The 20,035-nt window shown below is 44.4% G+C and overlaps 1 long non-coding RNA gene across 3 annotated transcripts; it reads right to left on the bottom strand.

The window, feature by feature from the left end:
• Positions 1–97: 97 nt before the first annotated feature.
• LOC309618802 lies at positions 98–19,737 on the bottom strand. 3 transcript variants are annotated; one of them, XR_014238624.1, is made up of 5 exons: positions 19,225–19,737; positions 8,164–8,306; positions 4,390–4,519; positions 3,524–3,634; positions 98–2,431 (listed from the first exon to the last, which is right to left on the bottom strand). It is a non-coding gene; the product is annotated as an uncharacterized lncRNA (long non-coding RNA). The 3 variants fall into 3 exon arrangements; XR_014238623.1 differs by lacking the exon at positions 3,524–3,634; XR_014238625.1 differs by lacking the exons at positions 98–2,431; positions 3,524–3,634 and having other exon boundaries at positions 4,054–4,519.
• Positions 19,738–20,035: the final 298 nt, after the last annotated feature.

Consider the following 20,035-nt stretch of genomic DNA (forward strand, 5'->3'; position numbering starts at 1 on the left):
ATCGTATTACACAATTGAAAACTCAAAATTTATTGGAGAATGTACAGTGAGACTCAGTGCCCTTATTCTTGTCCCTAGTCATCCAGAGATAATGTTAATATTTCTTCCCTTTTAATCATATAGCATATATCTATACAGCATATATCTCTAGCTACCTACCTATCTATATATCTATCATCTATTTATCTATGATGTATATGATATATATATATATAATATATATGATTTGATACATGATATATGACATATATATGTCTGATCTTCAGTTTTCTTATCTGTAAAATGGGGGAAGTAACACTATAAATCTGTATATTTGTGATGAGGATAAAATGATATAGCAGGGTACTTAAATCACATAACACTGTAATAATAAATGCAGCTGATATAAAATACTACCCCTGCCCACAGGGAATTTACAGTCTGTCCCCCGGCACCTTTCCCTCCCTGGTCCTCCAAGCCAAACCATCATTCCCTAAACTGGCCTCTGCTAATCCTTCTTACATTCAAGCAAGTGATGCTGAAGATGCTGAAGGATCAGAGCCTTGACCTGAAAAGAGGAACCTGTTGACCCTGCATTATCGCCTCCTGGTGGAATTGGAGGAGTTTTGGGGGAAATCCTTTTTCTACTAGGGAGCTGTCCGCTGCTCTCCCCACCCCCTGCACCCCACAACACAGAAAACAAAATTAAAGGAAAAAAATACTTTGCTGCAGGAAAATAGTTTTGATTCAGTTTTGTAGTTCCTTCTAATCCATTCAGTACGCTGGGTTTACTGCCCTCATGGCTCAGGGAAGCCAGGGCACCACAGAGAGCAGAGGATAAAGGTTGCTTGCCTTTGTGGTTCCAAAACTGTCAAGGCTTTGTTGGAAGAGGAAGAAATGTGCACTGACCATAGATCTGAGGGACAAGTGAGGAGCGAGAGAAAGCTTTCCAGCCTCAGACCAGAAAAGAGTGGCCTGGATGGGGGCTGGGGTTGGACCCCAGCTTGGAGTTGCCCAGAGAACCAGCAGTTCTGCTGTTCAAACTGAGGCAGCCATGGGCCACAGGTGGGTAGTAGCTCTTGAAATGTGCTAGTTCTCAATTAAGGTGGGCTGTGAGTCCGAGAAGATGATGGAAATAAGAGGATTTAGAATATCTCATCAATAATTGAACACAGTGATTACATATTGAAATGATAATATTTTGGATATATTGTAAATAAAATATATTACTAAAATTAATTTCACTTGCTTCTTTCCTTCTTTCCTTCCTTCCTTCCTCCCTCCCTCCATCTTTCTTTCTTTCTTCCTTCCTTTCTTTCTTCCTTCCTTCTTTCTTTCTTTCTTTCCTTCCTTCCTTCTTTCTTTCTAGGGGAATGTGTGAGCTGAGGTTTATTCATACAGTGGAACACGCTACAGCAGTGAAAACAAATTGGATTCTTTGTTTTACAGAAGAAGAGACACAGGCCAGAGAGGTTACCTGAAACAACAAATGCCACTCAGATGGGTAACAGAAAATCTGAATCTTGTGTCCAGGACTCCTGGGATCTTAGTGCTTAAAAACTAAAACCTTTTATTATTTTAAAACAATTTCAAATTTACAGAAAAATTCTGAAAACAGTAAAAAGCACTCTCATATATCCTTTATCCAGATTCACCTTTTTTTAAAAAACATTTTGCCACATTTGTTTTGTTATTCTGTTTATATCTAAACATAATTTTTTTCTGAATCATCTATGAATAGATTGCTTATACTATCTCTATTGGACTAAGCCTGCTGCACTTAGATGCCCTCCTGGTATGTCTTCCAGTGGTGTCTGATAAATTCCTCCCTGAGTTGTGTCATTTTTTTTTTTTATTGGCTGCGCCAGGTCTTAGTTGCAGCACGCAGGCTCTTCGTTGTAGCATGTGGGATCTAGTTCCCCAACCAGGGAAGGAACCCAGGCCCCCTGCATTGGGAGTGCGACCACCAGGACCACCAGGGAAGTCCCTCCCCCAGTTGTGTCTTGCCTTTGTTTTACAGTCCAGATTCCCTCTCAAAATACAGCACTGTGTTTGCACAGGGCGCCAGCATGATAAATATTTGCAGTATTAAATAATGTAGGTTAATCATGTATTCACAACTGGTCTAAGGAATTGGAAGGTATTTCTAAATTAGCCCGAGTCCTTTAGAAAAACGACCCAGGGCTGCCTTACTCAGGGTTAAGAAAATGACTACAAAACTATGTTTGTTTTTAAACCTTACTCCCCAGCAAATGTACTGTTGCGTAAACCCTCAATAAGGCTCAGCCTTGGAACAAGACATAGGGATTGACAACCATGTGTCTCCACCTTGTGGCCATGTCTGGAATCACACATCCTGGATCCCAAGCCCATCTCAGTTGCTCCAGCTGGTCTGTCAATGCAGAAGGAATTCTGTGTTTCCCGGGTCAATGCAGCTGAGAGGGGGAAGGGCCTGAAACAGGGGGAAAGACAGGAAAACTCCTGCTCAGCTTTTCAATTCCCCCTTTGCAATTCCCACCCCTTGGATGTCATTGTGCTGAAAGAAAAAATTCCTCCTCAACCTTGACTTCACTTGTTTGGTGCCCAATTGCCTTTTTCCAATTCCTGGATTTTCCCAGCCTGACTTCAGCATGTCAACGGGAAGGGCAGTCATACCACCTGTGACTGATGTAATGGATTTGGGGTCAGACAGAGCAGGTCTTAAATCTCACGTCTGCCCTTACCAGCTCTAGGGTCTGGGGCTGTCATCTGAGGCCATTGAGTCTCTGTTTTCTCATCCAGTGACCACTAGTGGCCCCTCCGTGTTTTCTACCTTGCCAGACTCAGAAGCAAGCTCTTCTTAAAAGGCCCTTTCCACTCTGCGCCCCCTGCCGTCCATGCTGTTTGTTGCCTCTGAGAATCCTTCCAGGTGCCCTTGACCTGGATTCTTGGGGTCTGCAAGTTATCTGTTGCCAATTCTTTGATGTAACACTCTTCCCAGATCTTTTGAATTTGACCCTCAGGACTCTTCCCCTTTCCTTATGGGCTGAAAATCTGGGCCACCTGGGGCAAATGAACCCACAACACTTCCTAAAACCCAGGCCAAGGGCAAACCCTGGGTTCCCGTGTGTCTGGAGGAAAAGCGTAAAAAGGGCAGGACAGTGTTTTCAGGATTGTTGAGAGTCATGGGGATGCACCGAATAGAGGCCTTGAATCAAAAAGTATTGTCTGTATATGTGAATTACCTTCCTCCCACCCTCCCTCCTCCTTCCTTCCTTCCTTTCTTTCCTTCTCTCTCTTCCTTCCCTCCTCCCTCCCTCCTTCCCTTCCTCCCACCTTCTCTCCTTCCTTCTTTCCTCCCTCCCTCCCTCTCTCTTTATCGGTAATTGTTAAGAAGTCTATAAGGCACCACGACCTTTATTTTAATAGTTATAAGAGGGAGGCTACCTAGTTGCCCTCTACAAGTAAAACTCAACAGCACGTGTTGGTTGATTTCAGTGATGAAATGACCCAGTCGACCTCAGCTGCCTAATGCAAGCTGTAATAACGTGTATTTAATCGTCACATAACGAAAACAAACTGTAAGGATGGTGGCTGTACCAGCCAGACATGTAACTGTTCAATAAGTAAAGCTCCATGTTGGTATCGATGAGTTAGTGTGCGCAGGTGGATGAATCTGGAAGGCAAGTGAAGAGGAGAGATGACAGGTTATAAAGAAGGAGCAGGGGGGGCTTCCCTGGTGGCGCAGTGGTTAAGAATCCGCCTGCCAATGCAGGGGACACGGGTTCGAGCCCTGGTCTGGGAAGATCCCACATGCCGCGGAGCAACTGGGCCCGTGAACCACAACTACTGAGCCTGCGCGTCTGGAGCCTGTGCTCCGCAACAAGAGAGGCCACGATAGTGAGAGGCCCGCGCACCGCGATGAAAAGTGGCCCCCGCTTGCCGCAACTGGAGAAAGCCCTCGCACAGAAACGAAGACCCAACACAGCCATAAATAAATAAATAAATAAATAAATAAATAAATAAATAAATAAACCCAAAGTTTAAAAAAAAAATTTATTAAATGAAAAATTTAAAAAAAAAAAAAAAACCTTGGATTGACAAGGGTCTCTGATCACCTAACACTCAATGCACTGAATTCAAGGTGAAAGTCATCAGTGAGACTCACAGATACAGAGAACAAAGTAGTGGTTACCAGTGGGGAATGGGGAAGGGGGGAGGGGCAAGAAAGGGGCAGGGGATTAAGAGGTCCAAACTACTATGTGTAAAATAAATAAGCTACAAGGATATATAGTACAGCACAGGGAATATAGCCACTATTTTATAATAACTGTAAATGGAGTTTAACCTTTAAAACTTGTGAATCACTATATTGTACACCTGTAACTTCTATAATATTGTACATCCACTATACTTCAATAAAAAAGTCACCTGCAGAACATCGATCGGCCAAGCTGCTCTTCACTTCCGCAGAGGCGGCGCTGTCCTCACAGTGTGGGACCGGTCGGTGAGAGGGTCAGACATGTCCTAAACTTGTCAGATGATCAAACTCATGGGCTGTCTGCTGATCAAAAGGATATGGGGTCAGGAGAAAGGTCTGCATAAAATTCTCTACAAATGTCAGAGAAAGAGCTCTGGGGCTTTGGGGGCTCTTTCCATTCATGTCACAAATGAAGCTGACACAGCGTCATCTTCACTAAGACCAGAGCCGGCCACTCAGCATCTTAGGGACACCTTGGAAGATGTGTGTGTGTGTGTGTTTGTGTGTGTGTGAGAGAGAGAGAGGATCAAAAATCCATACATCCATCCTTGGCCATCACGAACCGCGTTTATGTACACGTGTCAGGGTGTATATCTGTGACTGTAGCTGTCAGAAAAAGTCCCCTCGGTGGAAGGGATTGATAGATATTGACAAGTTTCCCTTCAAAAAGGCCTTGCTCTCTTACTTTCTTGTCAAGAATACCCGAGAGCCCATTTCCCTTCACTCTTGCCAATCTTGGATATTTTCAGACCTCTATTTTATTTTCAGTGTGATTGGAGAAAATAGTATCAATTTGCATCCCTTCGTGAGTGAGGTTGAACCCATTTTCACGTTTATTTACCATTTTAAGTTCTTTTCCTGTGGACTACCCATTTGACCACTTGGCCATCGAGTTGTTCACCATTTTCTTATTGAGTTCCTACATGAGCGCTTTGTAAATGACAGCTCCTTGTCAAATGCCTGCAACGTTTCCTCCCCAGTTTGCCATTTCATTCTGAATTTGTTTGGGGTATTTTCACCCAGTGCAGCTTTATGTTTTTATGAGGTCAGATTCCTCCATCTTTTGCTTTATGGCTCACGGGGTCCAGGTCCTTAGATCTTTCCCATTTCAAGATTCTAATAGATTCACCCATTGTTCTAAATGTTTTAGTTTCATTTTATTTTGTTATTTTATTTTTTTGGCCACACCTCGTGGCTTGTGGGATCTTAGTTCCCCGAACAGGGATTGAACCCAGGCCCTCGGCAGTGAGAGTGCGGAGTCCTAACCACTGGACCACCAGGGAATTCCCTAGTTTCATTTTGTATTTAAATCTTTCATCCATCTGTAAATTATTTTGGCTTAGAGAGTGACATACGGATAGAACTTCGTTTTTTGGTTTTTTTTTAAATTTATTATTTATTTATTTATTTATTTATGGCTGTGTTGGGTCTTCGTTTCTGCGCGAGGGCTTTCTCTAGTTGCGGCGAGCGGGGGCCGCTCTTCATCGCGGTGCGCGGGCCTCTCACTATCGCGGCCTCTCATGTTGCGGAGCACAGGCTCCAGACGCGCAGGCTCAGTAGTTGTGGCTCACGGGCCTAGTTGCTCCGCGGCATGTGGGATCTTCCCGGACCAGGGCTCGAACCCGTGCCCACTGCATTAGCAGGCAGACTCTCAACCACTGCGCCGCCAGGGAAGCCCCAGAACTTCGTTTTTTCTAAGATTCAGCCAGTTACGTCAATGCCATTTATTGAAAAATCTTTCCTTTCCCATGTGTTGTACAAGGCTCTGCTGTGCTCCGTTGGAATCTTAGGGAGTAAGTCAAGCGACTTACCCAGTATTTGAAACCTCTCCTGTTTGGCTCAGAAGTCCACAGCCTTTCCTTCCTGCCTTGATTTTTTGACCACTGCTCTTTGTTTTACAAGTGATAGCAAGTCATGAAGGGTCCCACCACCTGGGATGGGTCCCAGGTCTGAGCTATTTGCATTCCTGCTGCTCTAATTGGATGTGAAGGGTCTTTAAGGGTGAGGTCACACACAGGAGTGGGGCCCCGAGGGTATGTCCTCACGGGGAGGCAGCTGCTTCTGCTGGGTGCTGTCAGGGGGGCCCCGGAGAAATCCCAGACCCCAGCAACTCTCCCGCCCACCTGTCAAATCACCTACATCCCACCTGTGCGGGTGGGAGCTATTTACTTGGATCTGCAACTTTAGCAGACTTTGTTCCTCTGAGGAGACGGGAGCCTCTGGGGCAGGAGGGGTTTGGACAAAGCCCTAGACGAGGCTCAGGACCAGCTGGGGTAGCGGAGGGGATGCCCCTGGACTTTGTGACTTTCCTCTTGAAAAGGTGTAAGGCTTCTAATAGGAAGCCTCTCTCACCTACTGTGATGCAGCCAGCAGTGGGAATGGAGGGAAAAGACTCTGGAGGGAGAGGCCAGGGATCCAGACCGCGGTCCAAAATCCTCGAGAAGGATGGAGCGAGAGTCTTCTAACCCCAGAACCTGGGAAACCGCCACTTTCACCTGGACCCCAGGTCAGGTGCCACCAAGTGCTAAGCCATGTTAGTAAGTGTGGGTAATTGTCGCAGTCACTGTGAATGTGCATCCCCGTGAAGTCCCTGAGGAACACACAGCCTCGCATCACTTCCAGCCTGAGGCACATTTCAGCTGGAGTCCCAGGTTGCCCTGACACCCCTGTTGCCCAGAAGCCTTCCACGTGGTTCGAGTGACCCTCACTGCTCAGCCCACGGGATCCCATCCACCCAGTGTGTGGAATCTGCCCACACAAGCAGAGATGCTCGGTGCTCTGGAACAGCCTGGAGAATGCAAGCCTCAGACCCACGCACGCAGGGAGCACAACCCAAGTCCACGTGCCCGAGGGAACAGTCCAAAGTCTACATCAGGAGCTCCTGGTGGAAACTGGCCAGGAAGGTGTGCAAATAGCAGGACATCCTGCCTTCCTGGGACTCTGGCTTAGGGACAAACACCTGCCCCCACCTTTGTCACTGAAGCATCTTTCTTGCTGGGGACACAGCTTTAGGGGGTTGACTTCAGAAGGAGCCACTCTCTACCCACAGATATCTGAGGTAGCAAGTCCTCCAATTTCAAATTCTCCGCCGGCAGAGCAGTACAGCCTGGTCAGTGATTAGAGAGGCCTTGACCAGGTACCAGGAAATGGGCATCCTGTCGTGGCTCAGAATCATGGGAAGTAGGGGCTGGCAGGGGTGGAACAGGTCACGCACCATCCATTTCACAGATGTAAAAACTGAGGCCCAAGGAGGTGAAGGGATGCACCCGAGTCTGCACTGTTTGCACAGAGCCTGGATTCTGGACCAGGCTCTAAATAGACCTCTAAGTAGACCTGAGTCTATCCTTTTTTTTTTTTTAATTGAAATATAGTTGATTTACAATGTTGTGTTAGTTTCTGGTGTACAACAAAGTGATTCAGTTTTTTTATACACACATATATATTCTTTTTTCAGATTTTTTTCCTTTTAAGTTATTACAGGACACTGAATATAGTTCCCTGTGCTATACAGTAGGATCTTGTTATTTAGCTATTTTATATATAGTAGTGTATAGCTGTTAATCCCAAACTCCTCATTTATCCCTCCCCCACCTTTCCCCTTTGGCAACCATAAGTTTGTTTTCTATGTCTGTGAGTCTGTTCCTGTTTTGTAAATAAGTTCATTTGTATTATTTTTAGAGACTCCACATGTAAGTGATATATTTGTCTTAATCTGTCTGACTTACATCACTTAGTATGATAATGTCTGGGTCCATCCATGTTGCTGCAAATGGCATCATTTCATTCTTTATTTAGGGCTGAGTAACATTCCCTGAGTCTATTCTTTGAGCTGAACTCCTGCACCTGTGAAGTGTTGGGAAGGACAGGTGGCATGGATGGGTAAAAGTGGGGTTTGAGCTGCTAGGATGTGGCGCGTACGTGTGTTACAAAACGTTATTACTGACCTATGATGTGAGTTTCCTTTCCTCCCCTGACCGTCTGCTCACAGTGTGGGTGACTCTTCCTGACCTCCCTCAGGGGGCTCTTCTCCTTGCTGCTGAACTTCAGGCTCAGGACAGCGATTTAGTGAGGACATACAGGGGTGATGCTGAAATGAGATCAAGAGGGTAGGTAGAATTGCATCCAGCAAGGAACCAGAACCTGTGCCGTCAACGTCAGGCGTGAGTGAAATTGCAGCTTGCCCTCCGTCTCCTATTGCTGACGATCCTTCAGCTCTGCCATCTCCCACCTCCTCTCCCTCCTCCAGTCGGTAACTCTTCTTGCCTGTTCACTCAGTGCTAGCCCTTGGATGCCAGCTGTTGTACAGTACTACTGTACTTTTCAAGATACTGTACTGTAAGATGAAAAATGCTTTATTTTTTTGTGTTTGTATTATTTGTGTGAGAAGTATTATAAACCTATTACAGTACAGTACTATATAGCCGATTGCGTTAGTTGGGTACCTAGGCTGAATTTGTTGGACTTACGAACAAAGTGGACTTAAGAACGTGCTCTCGGAACGGAACTCGTTCGTATGTAGGGGACTTACAGTACATTGTAGGATGTGTAGCAGAATCCCTGGCCTCTACCTGGTAGATGCCAGCAGCAGCCCCCAGCCCAAAGACACACCTGTCATGACAACCAAAATCGTCTCAGACACTGACAGATGGCCCCTTGTTGTCTTGTCCTTGGTTGAGAACCTCTGGTTTAGAGGGTTTGTTTGGCTTATTAAAGTGAAGTCGGGACTCCCCCGGCGGTCCAGTGGTTAGGACTCCGAGCTTCCACTGCAGGAGGCCCAGGTTCGATCCCTGGTCGGGGAACTAAGATCCCCACAAGCTGCTCAGCACAGCCAGAAAAAAATAAATAAATAAAATAAAGTGAAGTCAGGTCATGACATTGGTCCTTTGGGCCTGGCAAACATTCCACGTGTCTTTCTAAACTTCCTCCCTCCCCAGCCCCCAACACTGAGTTTTATTTTAATGTATTTTTAAAAATTAATTAATTTATTTATTTATGTATTTTTGGCTGCTTTGGGTCTTCATTGTTGCGTGTGGCCTTTCTCTAGTTGTGGCGAACTGGGGCTACTCTTCATTGCGGTGTGCAGGCTTCTCATTGAGGTGGCTTCTCTTGTTGTGGAGCACGGGCTCTAGGTGCACAGGCTTCAGTAGTTGTGGCACATGGGCTTCAGTAGTTATGGCTCGCGGGCTCAGTAGTTGTGGCTTGTGGGCTCTAGAGTTCAGGCTCAGTACCTGTGGTGCACGGGCTTAGATGCTCCGCGGCATGTGGGAATCTTCCCAGACCAGGGCTCGAACCCGTGTCCCCTGCATTGGCAGGCGGATTCCTAACCACTGCGCCACCAGGGAAGTCCCTTTTCTTTTTTTTTTAATTTTATTTATTTATTTTATTTTATTATTTTTGGCTGTGTCAGGTCTTAGTTGGGGCATGTGGGCTCTTCGTTGTAGCTTGCGGGCTTCCCTCTAGTTGTGGCGCGTGGGCTTATTTGCCACGCGGCATGTGGGATCTTAGTTCCCCGACCAGGGATCAAACTTGAGTACCCTGCGTTGGAAGGCGGATTCTTAACCACTGGACCACCAGGGAAGTCTCGGCATAACTATGTCTGATACATACAACTGCCTTATTATTTTCTGTATGGTTGAGCCTGTTACATTCCTTCCAGCAGCTTCTCACAGTGCCTGGACCCCCTTGTCCCCTCAGTAACACATGAGTCATCAAAACTCGGTTGGTTTGATATGTAAAAAATGGCATTGTCTTCCACATTTATTTGCTAAGTTATTTAAATTAAACATTTGTATTTTATTATCCACTGAATTTCCTCTTCGTGACTTGCCTCTTTCATCAATTTTCCAAATGGGGTCTTAATGTTTTTTCTTCTATACACTCTTAATCAAGAGAAATGCTATTAATCCTTTTCTATGTTATTTGTTCTAAATATTTCTCTCATTCTGTTCTTTGTCCTTTCAGTCTTTGTTTATTGGTACGTCCAAGTGCTATATTTGCATGCAGTTGAATTCACTACTGACTCTTTCTTGTCGACCGTTAATTTCAAGTTTCGAAAGTGCTCCCTGTCATCCAGGAATTTTATAGAGATTCACTTCCATTTTCTGTTTAAAAAATTATTTGATATCCTAATCTCCCTGAATTTACTTAAATGGAGCACACTGAGGGGTGACACCATAGGGTTATGCCCTAACCCTTCCCTTCCCTGCTTATCTTTTTAGTTTTCTATGCCATATGTGAATTTCTTGAGTAGACTAGGTCTGTTTTTAGGCTATTGACTGTGTTCTATTGATATGTTTATCCAGTCTTGTTAGATTTACAAGCTGGTTTCTTTATTATGACCTGGTACTGCTCTACTATCTGGCAGGTAATCCTGCCTCATTGCTCATCTTTAAGATATTAGAAATTTTCTCTTCATTTATTCAAATCTCTAGATTATATATACATGTATGCATTCTCCTTTCTCCCAAATAAATTTATGACTTAACTCAATCAAAATCAAAGCCAGCAGAGTATTTTAGAATATATATATGTATAATCCACATTTATAAGATGTATATACATATATACAGTATATAAAATGCTATCAAATGGCACTGAATGCTACAGAGAAATTGTTCATGAAAGGAAGTGTCAATCGATATGGCAAACTTCATTGTTGTCTTATTTTAAGATATTGCCACAGACACTCACCTTCAGCAACCACCACCTTAATCAGTCAGCAGCCATCAACAACAAGGCAAGACCGTCCACTAACAAAAACTTTAAAGTTCGCTGAAGGCTCAGATGATGGTTAGCATTTTTTAGCAATAAAGCATTTTGTAATTAAGGTATGTATGTTGTTTTTTTTAGACATAGAGCAGTTGCACACTTAATAGACTATAGTAGAGTATAAACATAATATTTGCTTTATTGAACCTGCAATAACTCTGAGGTATGCCTGTTCAAGCTTGAGAGATTTGCCTCAAGAGGGAGCAAGAAACGTGGAGTGGGTATATCCATACAAGGTCGGGAAAATGTTCCAGATATAAGCAGGGCCAAAGAAAAATATCTCCAACCTAAAGGCAGCTAGTAAAGATTAGAGGAGGTGATGCTACTTCAATGTGAAAACAACAATGCAAAACTTCAAGGAACATGAGAAATCAAGGAAATGTGACATCACCAAAGCAAACAAGGATCCTCCAGTAACCAAACACAAAAATGGAATTTTGCAATTTAACGGATAAAGAATTTTAAATACCTCTTTTGAGGAAATCAATGAGCTGCAAGAGAACACAGAAAGACAATTCAATGAAGTAAGGAAGACAATACACAAACAAAATGAGAAATTTAATAAATAAATAGAAATCATGAAAAAGAACAAATTCTGAAGCTGAAGAAGTCAATGAATTAAATTTTAAATTGCAATAGAGAGTATCAACTACAGAATAGACCAAACAGAAGATAGAATCAATGAACTGGAGGGTAGGAACTTTGAAATATCCCAGGCAGAAGAGAACTAAGGGGGAACAAAATGAAAAAGAGCAGAGAAAACCTGTGTGATCTATGGAACTTCACCAAAAGAACCAATATCAGAGTCACCAGAGTTCCAGAAGGAGAGAGGGAGGACGGAGCAGAAAGTTTATTTAAAGAAACAATAGCTGAGAATTTCCCAGACCTGGTGAGAATTTTGTACATCCAAGTTCATGAAGCTAACAGATCATCCCATTAATGCAAAATGATCATTTTCAAGACACAATATAATGAAACTGACAAAAATCAAAGACAAAGAGAGAATTCTAAGATCAGCAAGAGTGAAAGAGATTGTAACCTACGAAGGAATCCCTATTAGGCTATAGGTGGATTTCTCAGCAGAATCTCTACTGGCCAGGAGAGAGTGAAATGACATATTCAAAGTGTTGAAAGAAAAAATATTGCCAGCCAAGAATATTCTATCTGGCAAATTACCCTTCAGAAATGATGATAAATAAAGACATTCCCAGACAAAGAAGAGCTGAGGCAGTGCATCACCTCTAGACCTGTCTTATAAGAAATGCTGAAAAGGAATTCTTCAAGGAGAAATGAAAAGATGCTAATTGGTAACATGAAAACACTCAAAAATATACAATACAATTTTGTAGGCTTGAATAAGACTATTTTACTTTTATTTTTTTATTATTTTTATTTTTATTTATTTTTGGCTGTGTTGGGTCTTCGTTGCTGCGTGCAGGCTTTCTCTAGTGGCAGCAAGCGGGGGCTACTCTTTGCTGTGGTATGTGGGCTTCTCATTGCGGTGACTTCTCTTGTTGCAGAGCACAAGCTCTAGATCGTGTGGGCTTTGGTAGTTGTGGCTCACGGGCTCTAGAGCGCAGGCTCAGTAGTTGTGGTGCACCAGCTTAGTTGCTCCTTGGCATGTGGGATCTTCCCGGACCAGGGATGGAACGCGTGTCTCCTGCATTAGCAGGCTAATTCTTAACAACGGCACCACCAGGGAAGTCCCAACTACTTTACTTTTAAAGGTATAACCCCAAAGTTTTGACTTACAGTCTTTTTTTCATTCAGTAAAAATCTTTAAAAATTTTTATCGTGATTTTTTTCTTCAATAGTTTGTTGTTTAGACATTTTCTGAGCATGTAGAAATGTTTCAGTTCTGTTTTTGTTATTAATTTCTAACTTAGTTGAATTACATTCAGAGAACATATTCAATGATTTCAATCTTTGGAAAACTTCAGTGACCTATTTTATGGCTGGTCTCTTTAACAGTCAGTTTTTGCAAATGTTCTCTGTGTGCTTTAAAACACATGTTGTTCGAAGTTGTTGGATCAAGTGTTCCACATGCTTCCAGTTGCATTTCAAACTCATGATGAACAGTCACACTGAATGTCTATTGGCTCTATATATGGTCAGAGTTTCTGTGAATGGGTTTGTGTTTAGTTCAGTAAATTTAAACAATTTTTTAATGGAGGTCTGATTTAAGTTATTTCCATTGCTCTGAGTGCCTCTAAGCAAATGATTAGACTGAAAATACTATGCAGGCGAGTGTTGTCCTGGAGCACAGATGGTTTGAGAGAAGAGATAATAGTCATATCAGTTTACTCATTTTTGAACTGCTGCTTGAATCATTTCCATTAGGTTTAATGAAAACCTTACAAGACACCAGAGGGTATACATGGGTGCTGCTCTGTTTATACCTAACCTTTACTTGCTTTTATCTTACAAAATCACTTCTCCCAGGAAGTTTGGAACTGGAATTTACAATTCAGTGGAGAAAAAGGGATCTGGGGGACCTTCAAGATGACAGAGGAGTAAGACGTGGAGATCACCTTCCTCCCCACAAATACATCAGAAATACATCTACATGTGGAACAGCTCCTACAGAACACCCACTGAACGCTGGCAGAAGACCTCAGACCTCCCAAAAGGCAAGAAACTCCCCACGTACCTGGGTAGGGCAAAAGAAAAAAGAAACAACAGAGACAAAAGAATAAGGACAGGACCTGCACCAGTGGGAGGGAGCTGTGAAGGAGGAAAAGTTTCCACACACTAGGAAGGCCCTTCGCGGGTGGAGACTGCGGGTGGCGGAGGGGGGAGCTTCGGAGCCGCGGAGGAGAGCGCAGCCACAGGGGTGCGGAGGGCAAAGCGGAGAGATTCCCGCACGGAGGATCGGTGCCGACCAGCACTCACCAGCCCGAGAGGCTCGTCTGCTCACCCGCCGGGGCGGGCGGAGCTGGGAGCTGAGGCTCGGGCTTCGGAGGTCAGACCCCAGGGAGAGGACTGGGGTTGGCGGCGTGAACACAGCCTGAAGGGGGCTAGTGCACCACAGCTAGCCGGGAGGGAGTCTGGGAAAATGTCTGGAACTGCCTAAGAGGCAAGAGACCATTGTTTCGGGGTGCACGAAGAGGGGGGATTAAGAGCACCACCTAAACGAGCTCCAGAGACGGCACGAGCCGTGGCTATCAGCGCGGACACCAGAGACGGGCGTGAGACACTAAGGCTGCTGCTACCGCCACCAAGAAGCCTGTGTGCACATCTTACAGTGCAAGAGTAAAAAAGACTGTAACTTACAAAGGAAGCTCCATTAGGCTATCAGTGGATTTCTCAGCAGAAACTCTACAGGCCAGGAGAGAGTGGAATGACATATTCAAAGTGTTGAAAGAAAAATATTGCCAGCTGGGACTTCCCTGATGGGGCAGTGGTTAAGAATCTGCCTGCCAATGCAGGGGACACGGGTTCGAGCCCTGGTCCGGGAAGATCCCACATGCCGCAGAGCGACTAAGCCCGTGTGCCACAACTACTGAGCCTGCGCTCTAGAGCCCACGAGCCACAACTACTAAAGCCCACGTGCCTAGAGCCTGTGCTCCGCAACAAGAGAAGCCACCGCAATGAAGAGTAGCCCCTGCTGGCTACAACTAGAGAAAAGCCTGCGCGCAGCAACGAAGACCCAACGCAGCCCAAACTAAATAAATAAATTTATAGAAAAATAATGCCAGCCAAGAATATTCTATCTGGCAGTTAGCCTTCAGAAATAAAGGAGAAATAAAGACATTCCTTCAAAGAAACCCCGAGGCAGTCCATCACCACTAGATCTGCCTTAGGAGAAATGCCAAGGGGAGTTCTTCAAGCTGAAATGAAAAGATTCTAATGAGTAACATGAAAACATATGAAAGTATACTAGTAAAGGTAAATATACAGTCAGATTTAGAAAACTCTAAATCTGTAATATGATGGCATGCTAACCACTTAACCATAGTTATATAAATAGTTATATTTAGTTATAAACAGTTATATAACTTATATAAATGTTATATAACTATAGTTATATAAATGTTAAAGGAAAAGAGGATTAAAAATAACTATAGCTACTATAATTTGTTAACAAATTCACAATACAAAAACAGGTAAAGTGTGACATCAAAGATATAAACGAGGCGAGTAAAAGGGCAGAGCTTTTGTATGAGATTGAAGTTAAGTCCTATCAGCTTAAAATGGACTGTCTTCTCTATAAGGTGTTTTATGAAAGCGTCATGGTAACCACAAAGCAAAAAACTATAGTAGATTCCGAAAAGACAAAGAGAAGGGAAGTCGAGGATACCACCATGGAAAATCATCAATTCACAAAGATAGGCAAAAAGAGAGGAAAATAGAACAATGGAAGCACAAAAAAGCCAGAAAGCAATTAACAAGATGGTATTAGTAAGTCCTTACATATCAATAATTACTCTAAATGTAAATGGATTGAATTCTCCAATCAAAAGGCATACGGTGGCTGAAAACAAGACCCAACTATATGCTGCCTACAAGACACTCACTTCAGCTTTAAGGATGCACAGATTCTCAATAAACTATTAGCAAATCAAAGTCAATAGCACATTAAAAGGATCATACACCATGATCAAATGGGATTTATCCCTCGGACGCAAGGATAGTCCAACATACACAAATCAATAACTGTGATACACCACTCATTAACAGAATGAAAGATCAAAATCTTATAATTATCTCAATAGATGCAGAAAAAGCACTTGAAAAAATACAACTTCATATAAAAAAAAAAAGACCCTCAACAAATTGGGTATAGAAGAAACATACCTTAACATAATAAAGATAATATACAACAAACCTATAACTAACATTATACTCAGTGATGAAATTCTGACAGCTTTTCCTCTACGATCAGGAACAAGACAAGGACGCTCACTCTCACCATTCTTATTCAACATAGTACTTACTAGAAAACCTAGCTAGAGCAATCAGGCAAGATAAATAAACAAAAAGGATTCAAATAGAAAAGGAAGAAGTAAAATTGTCACTACTTGCAGAAGATATGATCTTACATATAGAAAATCCTAAAGACTCAACCAAAAAACTATTGGAACTAATCAACAAATTCAGTAAAGTTGCAGGATATAAAATTAACATACAGAAAAGTTTGTTTCTATACAATAACAATGAAATATCTGAAAGAGAAATAAAGAAAACAATCTCATTCGAAATTGCCCCCCAAATAATATTTAGAAATAAATTTTACCAAATAAGTAAAAAATCTGTACAATGAAAACTACAACACTTTGATGAGAGAAACTGAAAAAGATACAAATAGAACAATATCCCATGTTCATGGATCAGAAGAATTAATATTGTTAAAATGCCCATACTACCTAGCGCCATCTATTGATTCACTACAATCCCTATTAGAATTCCATAGCATTTTTTGAAGAAATCAAAAAAAATCCTAAAATTTGTAAAAAAGACTTTGAATAGCCAAAGCAATCATGAGAAGAACAAAGCCAGAGGCTTCACACTTCCTGATTTCAATACTATTATATACAAAGGTATAGTAATTAAAGCGGTATGGTACTGGCATAAAAACAGACACAAAGACCAACATAACAAAATAGAGAGCCCCAAAATAAATCCCTGCATATAGAGTCAACTAATATTTGACAAGGGAGCCAAGAGCACTCAATGGGGAAAGGATAGTCTCTTCAACAAATGATTTTGGGAAAACTGGAAAACCACATGCAGATAAATAAAACTGGATCCCTATCTTACGTAATTCACAAAAAATTAACTCAAAATGGATTACAGACTTCAACATAAGAACCCCCAGGGACCCCCCCAGGACCTCAATTATGAGCAGATCCCTGGATATCTCACAATCTGTATTCCTAACTTCCTTCCAACCTGAGACCTCTATACCAGTCATGCCCTTGATCTCTCCCCTTGGACTGTCTCAAAGATGCATCCAACTCAACAAGTCCAAAACTAAACTCGTGATTATGCCCCTCTGAAAAGGGAGCCTCACCCTCTTCCACCGTTTCCTAGTTGTCATCCCTGACCCATCTGTGTCTTCACCCCTACATCCTGTCCTGCTTGTATTCCATTCAATGCTGCCTCCTAAAGGCTCTCAAGCTTGTCCATCTCTCTATCTCCATCCCTGCCAATTTAGCACAAGCTACCATCATATCAACTCTCAATAGCCTCCAAGCTGGTCTTCCCACGTCCACTCTTGGTTATTCACCACCCTGCAGCCAGAATACGCTTTTTGAAAAACAAATCCGACCTTGTTACTACTCTGTAAAACATTCAACAGCCTCCCAAGGCTTTTAGGATAAAGGCCAAACTCCTCCACCAGACCTCAGTTTGGACCCTGCCAACTCCCCAGGCCTTGGTCCACAGCAACCTCCTCTTCCTTCCCCAAGTGACAACCACAGGGTTTCAATTCCTCATAGAGTGCACATCCCCTTGGCTACTGGAACTTTTCATGTGCTGTTTCCTGGGCCTAAGATGCTCCTTTTTTCCCTTTGCTTGGTTAACCCATACTCTTCCTTCAGATCTTAAACAGTCATTCATTCATTCAACAAATATTTATTGAACATGCATTACATGCCAGGCACTGTGCTAGGCGCTGGGATCAATGAACAAAACAAATCAAGTTCCCATTCTCAAGAAGCTTACATTCTCCTGGTGGGAGGGGGAGGGGAGACAAACATAAAATATGCCAGGTGGTCACAAGTGCCCTGAAGAAAAAGAGAGCCGAGGGTGTCAAGGGGACACTAGTGTGGTTATACGTTAGGAAGTTCTCGATGATAAGGTGATATTTTAGCAGAGACCTGAAAGAAGTGAAGGAGTCGTGCTAAGGGCTGGGGGTAAAGGATCCAAGGCAGTGAGCACAGCAAGTGCAAAGGTCCTGAGACAGGAGCAAAGAGGCTGAAAGAGAGGAAGTGAGGGCAGGAGTGGAAGGAGATGAGATCAGACAGCAAATGGAGAGCCATCATTTAAGGACCTGTAGGCCTTCGTGGGGAGTGTGGGTTTTTCTCTGAATGATTTAGGGAGTCACTGGAGAATGACATGATCTGACTTTGTAAGGATCACACTGGCTGCTGTGAGGAAAAACAAATGGTAGAGGCAGGGGTGGAAGAGGGGAGACCATGAAGAGGCAATTGTAGCATTCCACGTGTGAGGTGATGGTGGATGGGGGTGGGCCACAGAGGAGCCGAGAAGTCACTGGACCCCAGATACACCAATGCTCCTGCTTGTAAGTTCCCAGAGCACCTCCTTCCTCTATGGCAGTTGTAACTGGACGTTTATTTGTGCACATTTGATTAATGTCTGATTCCCCCTACTGGGCTGTGAGCCTCAAAGAGGCAGGAATGGGGTTTCTTTGCTCACCACGGCATCTCCAACACCCAGTGCCCATAACAGATGCTCTATACAATTTTGGTGAATGAATGAATGAACGAATACCAGAACAAAGAAAAAAGCACACACACACACACGAACATATACACAATTCTACAATTTGCTAAGTCCAGCCTTCTTTTTTCTCTCGGGGCTCTGCTAGAAGCAGTCATCCTGTGTCTGCTCTGTACCCAGTCACGATATCAAAGAACAGCATATCAGGGTGGCGTGACATGTGCCACTTGGGTTCAGGCCCGGGGTCCACCAGTCATGGCTGGAGACATAAAATTGCTAACAACTGCTGTGTTTACTTTGTGCCAACGACAACTTAAAATCTTTTAAATGTATTACCTCATATAATCCCCTATGCCAGTCAAAGAAAGTAGGTACTATCCCCGTTTTTCAGATCTGGAAACTGAGGCACAGAGAGCTTTATGACCTGCCCAGGAACTCACAGCTGGTAAGAGGCAGATGCGGGCGGTCCAGTCCCTTGTGACAGGACGTGGCCGTCTTCCTGGGTCTGTCCCAGTCTCCCTCCCACTGACCCTTTCACCAGCAGAAGCCTGTTCCTGGAACCTGCCACCACCTCCCAGCCTCCCAACTCCCCCGGCCTCTCTCTTTACCCACCCAAGCCCATATGACTCTGTCCTGGTAAGTCCACTTCTTAGCCCAGATATGTCACCATCTCACATTCCTGGGTCTTCCTGAGAGGTCCACCACCATCTGAAACGCCATTCTAAACCTCTCCAGGTTGAAATCTCCGATCCCACTGAAAACCCTTTCAAATGCCAGACAGTTCCACCCCCGCCCCGTCCCCCATCCCCCATTCTCCGAGTCTCTCTCATCACCTCCTTCCACCAGCCAAGCGTCAGCCTCCAGAGGGTCGGCCACACGGGCCCTGGCGTCCAGACGCAGAGCCCGCGCGTCCCCAGGATGTTGGAGACCACCGTTCCCTCTCGGAAGCCCACAGAGGGGCCCAGAAAGCCTGGCCCACCAGCTCCAAACCGCCGTCTGTGGGGGAAACTGGCTAAAAGAGCCCTGGGACAGACTCCTTACCCTCCCCGTAAATCCAGGGCTGCGGACGCCGGGAGTCAAAGCCACATGTCCGAGCCTGGTGTGTGTCCCGGGTTAGGCCAGAATCCTGGAAGTCAGGAGACGAAGTAATGGCTCTCATTTTTCTTGATTCAGCTGCATTTTCGAGAACCGAAACTCCAGGATGACTGACGGCAGGGGAAGCAATACTCCGTGACCCAGCCCGCAGAAGCTCCGCCGCGTGGACGGTGCATTCGGGTTCTGACTCACCCGCACCCGGGAGAGGGGGAACGGGAGAGCGCGCCCCCTAGCGGACTTTAGAGGAGGAGGCGGGGGGCGCCCAGGAGGAGGAGCAGGGGGAGGGAGAGGAGGAGGAAGGGGGAGGGGAAAGGGAGGGGGGAGTTGGAGGGAGATCAGGAGGGGGAGAAAGAGGGAGGGGGAAGGAGGGGGGAGTGAGGATTGGAGGAGGGGCAGGGGGAGGAGGGGGAGGAGGGGAGCTCCAGAGTCTCTTCTGAAGCGGAGGACCTCTAGAGGCTGAAACCTAACGTCTGGTGGGTGATTGCATTTCCAGGATGGGAAATCAACTTAGGTCCCCTCCAGTCCCCTGGAAGTGTGCCTGGAACAGTG

Source organism: Balaenoptera borealis (genome assembly GCF_965194805.1).
Source record: "Balaenoptera borealis genome assembly, chromosome: 20".
NCBI classification, from domain to species: domain Eukaryota; kingdom Metazoa; phylum Chordata; class Mammalia; order Artiodactyla; family Balaenopteridae; genus Balaenoptera; species Balaenoptera borealis.